The sequence below is a fragment of the Talpa occidentalis genome, unplaced genomic scaffold, assembly GCF_014898055.3.
Source record: "Talpa occidentalis isolate TD23 unplaced genomic scaffold, MPIMG_talOcc4v2.1 talOcc4.5, whole genome shotgun sequence".
Taxonomy (NCBI): domain Eukaryota; kingdom Metazoa; phylum Chordata; class Mammalia; order Eulipotyphla; family Talpidae; genus Talpa; species Talpa occidentalis.
The window spans coordinates 34,128,047-34,142,317 of record NW_023604861.1 but is presented as its reverse complement, the minus strand read 5'-3'; the positions used below and the strand labels follow the sequence as shown (position 1 = coordinate 34,142,317).

At 35.4% G+C, this 14,271-nt stretch overlaps 1 protein-coding gene and 1 long non-coding RNA gene across 3 annotated transcripts in view; one reads left to right on the top strand and one right to left on the bottom strand.

Annotated features, from left to right (window-relative positions):
- Positions 1 to 14,271, bottom strand: part of DIAPH3 (diaphanous related formin 3) — a 454,058-nt gene that overhangs the window by 41,605 nt on the left and 398,182 nt on the right.
- The window catches only part of LOC119259973 (uncharacterized), a 78,320-nt gene that overhangs the window by 63,969 nt on the left and 80 nt on the right, over positions 1 to 14,271 (top strand). The window contains exons 3-4 of one of the 2 annotated variants that reach the window (XR_008554290.1): positions 10,926 to 11,142; positions 13,045 to 13,194. This is a non-coding gene — a long non-coding RNA (uncharacterized LOC119259973). Of the gene's footprint in view, positions 1 to 10,925; positions 11,143 to 13,044; positions 14,165 to 14,271 lie in introns of those variants that run through there. The other variant, XR_005128621.2, reaches the window with a different exon arrangement.

The window sequence follows — 14,271 nt, the reverse complement described above, 5'->3', positions numbered from 1 at the left end:
CTAGGTCTAACAGGGAAGAAAGAAAAGAGAACATGAACATGTTAAGAACATTCATGTTAAGAACATGAATATAAGCTAGAAAACTGAAAGTTGGCTTCAAGTTTCTTAAAATATTGGGCAAAATATTCTAACATTTGGATTTATAAACGACTAGAGGACCCGAAATGAAGACAGACAAAGTTTTCCACAAGCCGCAAGCTACCGATTTCTTTTATAATACCGATACTTGAATAAAATAATCTTTATAAGAGATCTGCTACTAATAGCAGGAAATAAAACAACTACAGGGAGATCACCTTCTTTCCTTCCCCTTTCTCTCTCAATTGTCATTCTCAGGTAACTATTAATAATATTGATTAGTTATATTAGCATTTTTAGACAATAATGACTTTAATTTCATTTTACCAACAAAATGCTAATATGTTATCTTAACATATTTTCTATGGGAATATTTTGATTGGGTAGAACTGACACATACATATAAATGCAATGAAGTAATTATGATTATATTATTAGTAGTTACTGTAGCAATAATTTCAGAAAATGGTTATAAGCCATCTGTCTTGAGAAAACAGACTTTAAGACAAAAGGTAGTCATTCATTACATGAAAGAACTTATTAGAACTTAGTAGTAAAACCAGTTAAATGTGTTCCTACCAGGCTCCAAGTTTAAGTTTTAATGCATTTTTAAATGTTTCTGGTCTCAAAACATTGAACAGCTGACAATTTCCCCCAAGAGAACAATACCTTGAGGGGAAAAGCAATTAGAATATGGATTGACCAGCAATCAGTAATCATTACTTGGTACATTAAATGTAGTATGCTGGCACCTGGGCAAGTAATTTTGAAAGTGGTTAAATATCTGGAAAACAGAGCTTTCTCAAGTTAAATGCGAAAAATGTGAAAACTCAGAAAATAAAATGGACTTTCCCACAGTTACACTAGGAAGAAAACTGCAGAATAAGGTTTTAGAAAGTTAGAACTGGGTGAACATTTTAAGGCAATTGGAATCAAAGGGATTGAAGCAGAAAGTCTGGTATTTCTAGAAAGTTTAAATTCTCCAAAGTTTATAACTTGGAAGAGCTGATGATACATTTCATATCAAGGTTTAATATTTCTGTGAAAGTGCTTTAAGTAAACTACAATTCCAAAAAAGCTTTTAATAAAATTATTAAGTAAGAAGAGAAGAAATGAAATTTCTGAAGCAGTGAGACAAGAACTTGCCCAAATTCCCTTCTCTGGTGACATCTTTCCATCCACTTTACTGTGGCCCACAAACCTTCCTGATGAACTGTCAAGGTCAGCCCTCCATTGGAGACCCAGACCTCATTCCTCTCATTCACCGACAGCACTCCAGCAATCTAGTCATCTTTTCATAACATCAGCAGTTTTTTTACACATCAGTGTATTGTTCCTTTTTTATGAAATAAGCATGCTACTATTTCTTTCATCTTAAAAAAAATGCCTTTTCTTTGACCCCCAACTCCTCCTCAAACTACTAGTCCATTTTCTCCTTTCTATAGTAGACTTCCATCTTATAATCTGTTTCTAATCTCTCTCCTTCTGTTGAACCTGTTGCACTTAAACTAGCCTTCTCAAGGTAACCAGTTATCTCCAATTTAATAAACCCAACACTGTTTCCCAATTCTCTTTCCCCTACCTCTTAGCAATATTGCATGCATCACTTTCCTCCTGAAATGTTCTTCATTCAGTTTCTAGGACATCAGTGTTGCCTGGTTTTCCTTTTCAGTATTTTGATGTGTTCTCTCATTATCTTGAGCCCCAAATATTAACAAATCCTAGGGTTTAGTCCTCTATCATTTCTTTTCTAGCAATGCTGCTTTCAAAGTAATCTAGTCTAATTGTTTAAAAACCATTTGCCTACTGATAATTCCCAAATTTATATCTCTATAACATGGACCTGTTTCATAATGGATTTTCTAAATATTTTATATAAGATATTATTTTAATGAGTAACCCTTCCTAAAAAAAAATAACCCCCAAACTATTGCTTTCCCTCCAGATAAACAAGACTCTATTGACTATGGACAATCAAAAACTAACTTAATAGTACATTTCTTAAAAAGTGCATTTACGGTTTTTCTTAAGTGCTATGTAGAAATAGAAAAATGGAAAATTAAAAATTACTTGTCCTATAACTTAGAGATAACTATATTTAAATGCATAAACTCATTAAAATGTATGAAAAAATGTAGAAAGTGTCATCTATTTGAAACAAAATTATACCTGAAAAAGTTTTTAGACACATGTCTTTTGTTTTCTTTCATATATTCTTAATAAATTTTATATTTGAATGAGCCTGTAACTTTATGGAGTCATTAGTTTATCATGATTGATTTTCATTATGTTGGGCTTCTTGAAAAATGACAGATTGATGACAGTAAGGTAGAAAAGTACCAAAAAACACCCTATCTGTAAATATCTTATTACAGGTTTCAAGTACACAAGAAAAAAGCACCATTATTGTTTTTTCACATGACTCTCTACATGTTTTAAAAATGATACAACATATGATAATAACAACTTCAATCTGAAAAAGACATTACATTAAAATATGAGAGATTAGGAATATATTAATAAGAGTGATTCGACTAAAAAAGGGATTGAATCCAACTTCAATTATTGATAAACAACCAAGAAAGAAGGAATATAGTAAACTTGCTCAATTGACAATGTGGATAAAAATGTGGGTTGTGAATATAGGCATGGGGAAGTCTAAGTTTTAGTTTCTTTTGCTCTAAAATGAAGATAATACCGATTCTCTATCTCTTGATTGTTGTGAAACTAAGTAACATATGTAAATACCTTAGCATAGTGCCAGATCTATATGATCTATAAACTAAGGGCTTAACAAATACTAGCTATCATTACCATTATATATAATTTTTTTTTACTATCACTTATTTTCTTCCTAAGGAGTTCTTTTTCACCAAAGCTATTCGAACGAACAAGTAACAAAATAATTAAAGAATATTCACACTGAGCTCTGAATTCTCTCCGAAAGTTTTAAAACAACAGAATCTATTACAGAGAACAAAGCTGTATTTTGCAATCAGTTTGTTCTGTCAAAAATGACAAAAAAGCTCAAAGGACGTATCTGAATGACTGTAATGCACCTTGGTCCAGTAGCAAGGGTTTAACTCGCTCTTTAGAGTACATGCAAGTGAGCATTGTTCTTTCCATTTTAATAAAGACTTTCCATCCCTAAATTGACTTTCTGAAATAGTGAGATAATTGTACACTTTTAAGTCACTTTGTCAGTGTTCTTGAACTGTGAAAGTAATTCCCTGTTGAACTCATAAAATATACCCTCCAAGATCCAAGTTTAAGTGAGCATAGTGATTTGTTTCCTAACATTAGAGCCCAACTAAATTTAAAAACTCCTTTGTAGTGGACAGTCCTTGAAGCTTTGAGCACCTTTCTTATCCACAGCTCTTCTGAGTAAAGCAGCCAAGGGTGGTTTTTGTGTATTTAATCTACTATCACTCTCCCACAATTGTCATGATCAAAACTCTTTACTACTCCCATCATCTCCACCATACTCCCCACTGCCTCAGCAATTCCCTATAATATCACAACCACTGCCATCACTCTTACTGCCACCATCAACATCACTGCCTCTCTTACTACTATCACTAATGATGGATATGAAAAAACTAAGCCCTTTACTTGTCTGTAGCATTTATTTCTCAAAACAACTCAAGATATGTTGTTTCCATTTTACAGATGAGGAAATCAAGGCACAGAGAAATTAAGACTAATTCCTGGATTATGTTCATAGAGCTGGTTAATGGGAAAGCCAGAATCTAGATCAAAATTTTAATTCTACAAGTCATGTGCATATTTTATGGCCTACTGTATAGCTTGGCAGAGATAATTAAAAAAAAATTCTGCATGGGCAGATAAGAATTGTCATACTTTGGGTCACAGGGCAGTGGCCACAGCTTAATGGACAAGAGGCTGGAGACTGCCCTAAAGGACATTTTATACTTGATATTACCTGAATCACTGGTAAACTCTTTTTGCAGGCAATGAAAGACACACAGAGGGACACAAAGTAATAATGGAGACACTAAAATCAGGGACTAAAGAGCAGGCAATGGGTTAGAGTCATAAAGTCTAAAAAGTCAGTGTAAATATAAGCCAAAAAAGTAGAAGCATTCTATTTGATGGTAAAGACGACAGAATCAGAGGCAGGGGCACAGACAGAGGGTACAGGGGAGGCCCCTTTACTTTTACACAATATTTGCTTCTCCCCCACCCCTCAGATTGAGTCCCCCTAGAAATTCCTTCCCCGAGGCACCCGTGCACCATCACCACAGTTTCCTGTGCTCCTCCCTCCCTCTCGTTCACCCCTCTCCCTCCTCCTCTGCTGCAGGATGTGTCTGGTTTATAATTGTCTGTTTTTGCTTTGTTGTGTTTGTACTGTTATATTTTTTTTTCACACTGATGTCTTATTTGGTTCCCCTATATTCCTGTTATAAGTGAAACCATCCGATAATTTTCTTTTTCTTTCTGGCTTATTTCACTGAGCATAATTCCTTCTAGCTCCATCCATATTGCTGCGAATGGCATGAGTTTATCTTTTTTGATTGCTGAATAATATTCCATTGTGTATATATACCACATCTTCTTGATCCAGTCATCTATTTTGGGGCATTTGGGGTTGTTTCCAGGTTTTACCTATTGTAAATAGTGCTGCAATAAACATAGGTGTACAGGTGTTCTTTTGAAGCACTATTTTTGTGTCCTTTGGGTCGATCCCTAATAGTGGAATTGCCGGATCGTATGGTAGCTCCATTTTTAGTAGACTGAGGAACCTCCAGACAGCTTTCCACAGTGGTTGGACCAGTTTGCACTCCCACCAGCAATGTAGGAGAGTTCCTTTTTCACCACATTCTCGCCAACATTTGTTGTTGCTTGTTTTTTTGATATGTGCCATTCTTACTGGTATAAGATGGTATCTCAGTGTGGTTTTGATTTGCATTTCCCTGATGATAAGGGATGTTGAACATTTTTCCATATGCCTGTTGGCCATTTGCATTTCCTCTTTGGAGAAATGTCTTTTAAGTTCTTCTGCCCATTTCTTGACCAGATTGTTTATTTTGTTTTTGTTGAGCCCTGTGAATTCTTTGTATATCTTTGTGATCAGTCCCTTATCAGTTGAATGGAGTACAAAGATTTTTTTCCCAATCAGTGGGATGTCTCTCTGTTTTGGTTAATGTCTCCTTGGCTGTACAGAAGCTTTTCAGTTTGATGTAATCCCAGGTGTTTATCTTTGCCTTCACTATCACTGCTTTGGTGTACCCCAGTTCTTGTATAAGTAAATAAATCTTTAAAAAAATAAAAAAGATATCTGTAACTTTTTTTTTGTTGTTCAGGTGGCTGGCTGACTGAAGCTCTCAGGGAGCAGGCTGGCAGTATGGAGAATGCACAATCTCATTTTCTAACATTTAACATCCACATCAATTTAATAAGAAAATTAATTTTCCTTAACAAAAATAAGTATTCTATGCATACCCCACCTCCAAATCTCCCAAATCAACTCCCTCTTCCCCAAATATAATAAGGAAGTAAATAGAGCAAGAAGGGCACTAGTGAACAAAATTTCTTTTGTACTGAAATGCTTATTACATGCCAGAAGGTGAGGTAGACCTTCCCCCACCTATCTATCTAAATGTGACATTCTGGGCCATCAGGGAGGGGTTAAGTCTCAGCACTGTGAAGCTATAGGCAGCCACTGCAGCATGAGTTTGATCCGAGGCCAGGGTGCTTACCCACATGGTGCAGCAGACCTCTCCTGTCTTGCCCACTGCTCCCCTCAGCAGTATATTTCAGTCAATCTGCCTATTCTGCTCCCCACTCTGTCTCTGGTGAATATTCTTACCTCTTCTCACCCCCAATCTTAATGCACAAATATGTCCTTTAATAGATAATCTCAGTTATGTACTACAAGAGGTTGTTTGTGGACATTTTAATATTTTGATGAAAATTTTGACATTAAAATGCATAAATAGTCATGATTTCACCTTTCTTACAGTCACAGGAATCATGCTGGGTTTAGGCAACCAAGAAATGTTATTTTTAAAAGACATGATAATGAATACAATGTTCACCACAAACATACAGACACCTCATAGCAACTTGCTCTGTGCCAGGTAATATACTAAGTCCTTCACATCTGAGTAGCTTCGAGTGCTCATAAAAGCCTTTTGAAGTAGGCATTATTATCATCTCCATTTTATACATATGAAACTGAACCCAAGGTAGCTTAAGTAACTCGAAAAAGGTCACACTATAATTGGCTGCGGCTGGATTTGGAAACCCGGTCTTTGCTGTTATATACCCTCTATTTGGGTCTCTTCATATATAAAATGAGTGAAGCTGACAGATTTATAAAAATTTATTTACTCAAGGAATTGTGTTTTGCATGAGATTAACGATCAACAGAGGACTATTTGACTATTTTACAGTGCACAACATTACATCAGTTCTCTTTTATGGTGATTGTGACTATGACACAACAGGTGTACTTACTAAAAAGTAAAAGGTAATAATAAAAATTCTGACTTAACTTTTTTCTTTAAAACCCTGTACACTATGATAATTATCACAAAACACAGAACGATATCTATCAAGCATGAACACATTATCTTGAAGATACTCTCTAAATATATTCAAAATATCTGCATTGTAACAGTTCAGGAGGGTTGACATTTTAAATGGCAATTAAAATATAGGACTGACAAAGATTAGTATAATTTTAGAAAAATCACAAAAACCAGTAAATTAATAAATGTAACTAATTTGAGTTTATGAAACAGTTTAAAAATCTTATTTGAATGTTAAGAATTTATAGTGTATTGGCTCAATTTTTAGACCTTTCAATTTTTAATCTATATGCATGGGTTTAAGCTGTAAGTACTTTCTCTGTATTTTAAGTACTTTTAAGTACTTTCTCAGAGGACTACTTAACTGTGTGCAGAGAGGGGAGCCATCTGTCAGCCAGTTGCCTTTACTGTTGTCCAGTGATCCACGGTAGCAGGAACTTGAGTTCTGTTGCTTTCTCTAGTTTCAAGTCCTGCATTAATTTGTCACCCAACAGCCCACTCTTCCTGGTTCAACCAAGACCCTGGTCACCCAGACCCTTCGGGGAGAACCTACCAGGTTACAGATGAAATTATACAATAAAAAATATCCTATAATATTTATAGAATTTAAAGAACCCCTTGATAATTGGGTCATGCTTTCAGATATCTATGTGAGAAACACATTGGTGACTTTCTCACATAAACATAAATCCACTCTACATTGCTGTCACTGATTTGGTAGCAACCAAGAGAATGGTAGATATAGGAGCATAAACCTTCCAAAGTGTTAGCCTTTCATTTCCAAATATTTATACACACACACGATTATTAAAATGGACAATTTACATGTCATTGATTATACTGAACTTTTTGTCTTGAGTCATCTCTAAAGAGATCACTAAACACACAACACAGAATTTTAACAATGGAAAGAAAAATCCATAATTACTAAACTGGTATAAACCTAGCCAGGCCCTTTTATATATGAATTCATTTTCAGACTCAAAGCAAAACCTTTCATGGTTAGAATTATTATTCCAGTTTTACAGTGAGGAAACAGACGTAAAGGCCAAGGTCATGAAGTTGGCCACCTTCTTGACACTGTGCTGCCTGTGGTAAGGAAAAACTCACTTAACTTTCTTCCCATTAAAAAGAATACCACAGAACATAAACCACCCTAATAAGGTCCTAAACTTTTAGAGAAGGTACTAAGGGAAGTCCCTGTAATTACAAGACTGAATTCCTCTTGTTCTGCAGTTTATTTGAACAGCTCAAAGAGAAAATCAAATCTGTTTAGCACTTGGCAATCTATTCAAATTTCAGAGACAGTGATAGTATTTTATTCAAGGAAAAGCATTATAAGTTATAAATACCAATGTGTTATTGGCCTAAATAAATCAGACTACTTAATCCATGCATAGCTACTGAATGTGAAAACCTTAATGAATTTGCTTAATGTGATGTGTCTGTTAAGATGATACTAGGTAGAAAGGAAACCACCATAAGCAAGCTTCCAAAGCCTGAGAAAGAAAATACAGCTAGTGTCATTGTGTGCAAAATAAAAAAGAAAAAAATGAAATTCATAGGAATAGAGTGGGAAAGTGGTTGTCAGGGGTGGGAGGTGGGTGAAATAGGGAGAGGCTGGTTAACCTTCCTGTGATAAGATGAATAAGGTCTTTTCTAGTGCAAGTCATGGTGACTACAGTTTATAATCTGTATTGTGTAACTGCTAAGACTAGAACTTAAATGTTCTTGACAAAAAGGGAAAAAGTAAGTATGTGAGATAATGGATATGTTAATTAATTCACTTGGGGCAATTCTGTCACTATGGGCATGTGTAGCAGATCACCATGTTGTACACTCTAAATGTCTTCCAAATTTGTCAGTCATACCTCAGCAGAGCTGAAATAAATTAAATAATAGTTTTTCAAATATTTTATCAAGGATTTTGTGAGAATACTTCATGTTTAATGGTTTTAGTAACAGTGCCCCCACAATTCTACTGATAAAGAAAATATATTCATGATATTAAAATGATCATCTTACCCAAAGCAATATGTAAGTTCAACATAGCCTCTATCAACATTTCAATGGAATTTTTCAAAGAAAGAGAGAAAACATTACTGAAATTTATATGGAACTACAAAAAGACCCCAAATAGTCAAAGCAATCAGGACAAAAAAGAAGAGGAATGAAGATACCATTCTCCTGGAAAGGAGATGTCAAACTATACTACAAAGCTAGAGTTCTCAAAACACTATATATTGGACTAAGTATATACACAGACAAATGGAATAGAATTGATACTCCAAAAATAAACCCACACTTAAATCTAACAAAGACTTAAATCTAACAAAGAAGCCAAGAGCATATACTGGAGGAAGGAAAGTCTCTTGAACAAACAGTGATAGGAAAACAAAACAATCATATGCAAAAAATGAAACTAGACACTCACATCATACATAAAAATCAACTCAAAGTGGATTAAAGACTTGTTTGCAAGACCTGAAACTATAAAATACAGAGAAGAAACATAGGCAAAACTCTCTATGATATTGACCTCAGTGATGTCTTTGGGAGACTTGACTGCAATATAAGGGAAACAAAAGAGAATATAAAGAAATCATTACATCGGACTGAAAAGCTTCTTCAGAATAAAGGAAACTATCACGGAAATAAAAAGACATCCAAGCAAATAGAAAATACTTGTACATCATATACCTGACAAGGGGCTCATAATCAAGATTTACAAAAAACTCACATAATCCAACAGCAACAAAAAAAACCCAAATTAATAAAAAGGGCAGAAGAGCTAAACAGACACTTTTCCAATGAAGACGAACAGATGTCCAACAGGCACATGAACAAATGCTCATCACTTATCATCAGGGGAAAGCAAACCAAAACCATAACGAGATATCACCTCGGTTTAGTTGGGATGGCCCATAACAAAAACAAAAAGCCCCACCATGCACAAAAAACTGAAACAACAAATGTTGAAAGTATGGAGAAAAAGTAATCCTCATATACTGCAGGTAGAAATGTAGACTGGTTCAGCCTCCATGGAAAAAACATATGGAAGTTCCTCCAAAATATTAAAAATGGGCTACTATATGACCCAGCAATTCTATTCCTTGGTATTTATCCAAAGAATGCAAAAAAAAAAAAATCACAAATTTGCAGGCTTATATACATGGTGTGTTCACTACAGCACTATTTATAATAGTCAAGTGGAAATAACCTGAGTGGATTAAAGAACCTGTGGTATATGTACACAGTGGAATACTACTCAGTTATAAAAAAGAGTTGAAGTCTTGCCATCTTGTGGGTAAAAGTGGACGGAATTATGCTAAATGAAATAAGCCAGAAGGAAAAGGAAAATACCAGATGATTTCATTCATCTGTGGAATACAAAGAAACAAAACAAAGGAACAGACAAAACTAAGCCAAACAAATGCTAGAAATATGACTGCAGAATTGAGATTACTAGAGAGTGAAGAGGGTTAGGTGGGAAACAAAGAGGTGAGGAGGCCCAGTGGATTGTGGTGGAAGACTATGGGTGCTCTGGGGGTGGATGCAGTGTGGTAACATACATCTGAAGAGGTGTGACCTAGTCCCCTAAATCATACACACACTATAAACAGTGTGTGTGTGGTGTGTATTCAGAATTCATTCAACCCCGAAATAAGTATAATATAAAGATGACAGATAGTCCATTTCTTTCCCTGATATTTATCTCATGATCTGCCTCTTATTAGGAAAATGCATCTTTCTAAAATGCCCTCCCAGTTTTCTGGAGCATAAAAAAACAGTAGACTGCTTTTTCTACAATACTATAAAATACTTTCCCCCTCCAGAATATTTTTCCCCTCTGAAATTAAGTCATAAAATAAAATGCCTTGGTGAAAAATAGTGTTTTAGTGAAACGGGACAAATGTACTTTTGTAATTTGAACCGAATACAGCATGTAGAGAGAGTCACATTTTAACTTTAGGGAAGATATCTATCAAATATTTAATACTAGTTCTATTTCACATTGCTAGGAAAAATTTTAGTTAACAAATAAAACACTATGTTTTAATAAAGAATGAATTAACTTGCAAGTTATGATACACAGAGTTATGAAAAGAAGTTGGCCTTGGGCAAAAAGGTAAAATAACTGAAGCCTGCCTTGACTGCTGTTGTCTGTGGTAACATACCATTCCAAGCACTCCTTTCTAACAAGTTACTCAAGGCCTATTTACTACCTGCATCCCATTCATATGAGTCCCTTGTAAGCTGAATGTCTTTCTCCTTCTCTTTTTCTTGGTGTAGGGGAAAATTCTTTCAGTTCCTCTGTGGAATGCAGAAATCACAGCTAGCGCACCAGTAACCAAACTGGACCAAGAAGCAGATTTGAGATTAGAAGTTAAAGGATAAAGATGGAAGGAGAAAATCCTTTGCACTCATCCTTTTCCACCTGGGCTCAGTAGAGATGGTTCCCTTCCAGAAGAGTAGTGAGAAGAAGGGCTGCGCAGTCACCAACAAAGAGGTGAGCAGAGACTACACCATCAGCACATCTGTGGGGTGGGCTTCAAGAGGTGTGCCCCTTGGCACTCAGAGAGATCTGGAAGTGTGTCATGAAGGATATGGGAGCATCAGAAGTACACACTGACACCTGGCTCAACAAAGCTGTCTGGGCCAAAGGAAAAAGGAAGGCACCATAGCACAGCGTACCCAGGGGTAGCTGTCCAGAAATAGAGTGAGGGTAAAGAGTTACCAAACTCTACACTGGTTACCTATGTACTTGTCCCCGCCATCAAAAATTTACAGTCTATGTGAATGAGACCTAATGATTGTCAAGTAAAATGGATCACTTTGTGGACTTTCACACACGCAACAGACCAAAACCTCTGAATTTCTCTATTTCTGTGAAGCGTTTAAGTCAATATTTGAGTTTTTTCTTATATGTACTGGAATCTAATTATAATCAATATTCATTTTTGCTGAGGAGGGAAAATTGGTTGGTTGAAGGAGAAAGGGAAGATGGGGATTTTTCACTTTATCTTTTTTTTGAAATTTCAGTTTAGAACTATGTGAACATTTTAACCAGTCTATGTTAAAATTAATGAAAAGTTAAATTCTTAACAATGAACAAAATCCTGTGAAACTTTAGAAATTGTTATTGTTTAATGAAAACATTTAAGTTTATTTTATGCAAAAGATCATGTAATGTAGACATGAAATATTTATTTTAATAAACATGAGGTGATTTAAATCTTAATTTCTTCTGCAAACTGAAAATTCCATCAAAACAGGAACTCATGCGTTCACCTTGTAACAGCAGCGTCTGTTCAGGAGTTATGCATGTGACGGCTGCCTGAAAAGACTGGTTGAACCAAAGAGGTGTCATAAAATACATCACCATTGGAAAGTGCTCTCCTCTGTATATGCCTGACAGTTATCCATAAAGCTCAATGAATGAGGAAGACATTAGGCAAACACAGAGGGAAAAGATTAGAATTTTTGAGTAGAAGCTTAGCAGAACACAGTTTCTGGTAGTTTCTTTAAGCTAGTAAGCAAATATTATAAGCCCATTTATTTATCTGCCTCAATAACTCATTTTCCTGTGCAAGTATTCTCTGTGACTGACTAGCATATGTGATAATCTCCAAGTGAAAGTTAATAAAGTATTGAGGTTGGGTAGGGCATAGAATTGATAGTAATTAAATATAGGAACTTAGTCCTAATTCCCATGATTTTAAGAAACATTTTTATTCTATAAAAGCAATCCCAACGCATACAACTTTCAAAATGTACATTTGACTCAATTTTTATACTGAAAAATTCTACAAGTAACTCTCCACACAGTACATAAATCAAGAATTTTGATTTATATTATACATTTACACTGTTGCACATCTTTTTGTTGTTGATGTTCTATTGGAAAAAAAAAAAATCACACGTCATCCCAAAAGGGATGGTTAACAATTATATCCAGCTTATATGAAAATTTGATTAGAATAGCTGAAATGGATTTTGCAAATAAGGTCTTTTTACTGAGCAAATCCATGAAACTTTCAAAAGATTGATAGGAATGTGTAACTCACTTTGTCAGTTCCATTTTTCATGTCTTGGTAATAAACGTTATTTTGATAAATAAAGATGATTTTTATTGCATTTATTGCACTGTGATTTTTATACAAGTACGGTTCCTAAAGTAATAAAAAAAGGAGGAGCTACACTTCAGAACTTAAGCTGTTAACTCATGATTCTTTCAAAGTTATTTGTCAACATTTCCACATGTGTATAAAAAAAATAGGTGAATTGATGATGTGGGTTTCTCTGTCAGACAAAATGAAAATTCCAGGGACTGAAAAAAAATGGTGTGACGACCCTATAGATTTTTATGGACTATGGCTAATTCTTCTCTATTTGCCTCTTGTTGTCTTAGGAAGCTGTTTGCTTTATGTCCACCTGATGAAAATGAGGAAAGAGGCTATATGGCAAGCAAACAACACTTGGGTGGACTTGAACATGCCCCACTTGGCATCAGTTGAATCATAACTGTAGGTGAAAGAAGGAAGAAATTCCATTCCCTCAGGTAGCTTGCTTAAATCCAGAGAAACCAAAGCAGAACTAATCCAGATAGAAATTGGGACTTGCGAAGTCATTTTCCGAGCACTGTGGCAGTAGTGGCAGAAGGGTACTAGCTTCTTAAGCCATTTCACGGATTAGGTTTCACTAGATCACCGAAAAAAACAAGGCAAATGCTTCTGAACACTACAACCATAGGAAGAAGCCTTCACATTTTATATAAAACAGTTACCAAAACATTGTCCTGAACACCTAATTGTCCCTGTCAAAAGTCTGTGTTCAAAGTCCTTAGGAGTTCAAGGTCAGAGGTTTAAAAAAACAAAAAAAACCTTGCCACTATTTTAGAATTGGTATATGACCTTGTAGACAGAAATAATAATGATATAACTTATGAAAGGTCCCTAGAAATATTTTCCAAAAGGCATCAGAGATCCTTATAAGATGGCCTTTAATGATATTTACCTTCTCTAAGGTGAATTTGTGACTATTACTTGTAAACAAGAATATCTGTCCTAGTTACAGACATGAATTTCCATTTTATCTACCTATGAGAATGCCCAAATTTGTAAATGAGACAGAGGCCATGTTTTTGCTGGTTTTGTTCCCAAGTCTGACTTGAAAAGCATCTGGGATTCTCTCACAGCATCACGACAACCATTGATATCTAGCTTTGTGGGTGCTGTGAGGTAGGGGGGACAGACACCTGTTGTGTTGGTGAGTAACGTATCAGACACTACGAGTTTCATTAGCTAGCAATAACCAGGTTACTTCCTGATCCCAGGGACTTCCTGTCAGGGAGTGGCAATGAGGTTCTAGAGCTGGTAGCTGAAGAAGGTTTCACAATTCAGCAGGCAGTTTTTGGGTCACAGAGCAAGGAGCATATGCCTTGGATGTCTGTGTTGTGACTTTGGATGTTGTTCATCAAATAAATCTAGATCATTTCTCCAATCTTCCCAAAGACTCTATAATCCAATTAATAGGCCATTATAGTTTTTGCTTAAACTGGATTCTAGTCTCTGCAGTTGAACCCTGATCTATACAAATGCCAGCATATCAGACCCCTTCCAAGAAATGGATTTCCTAT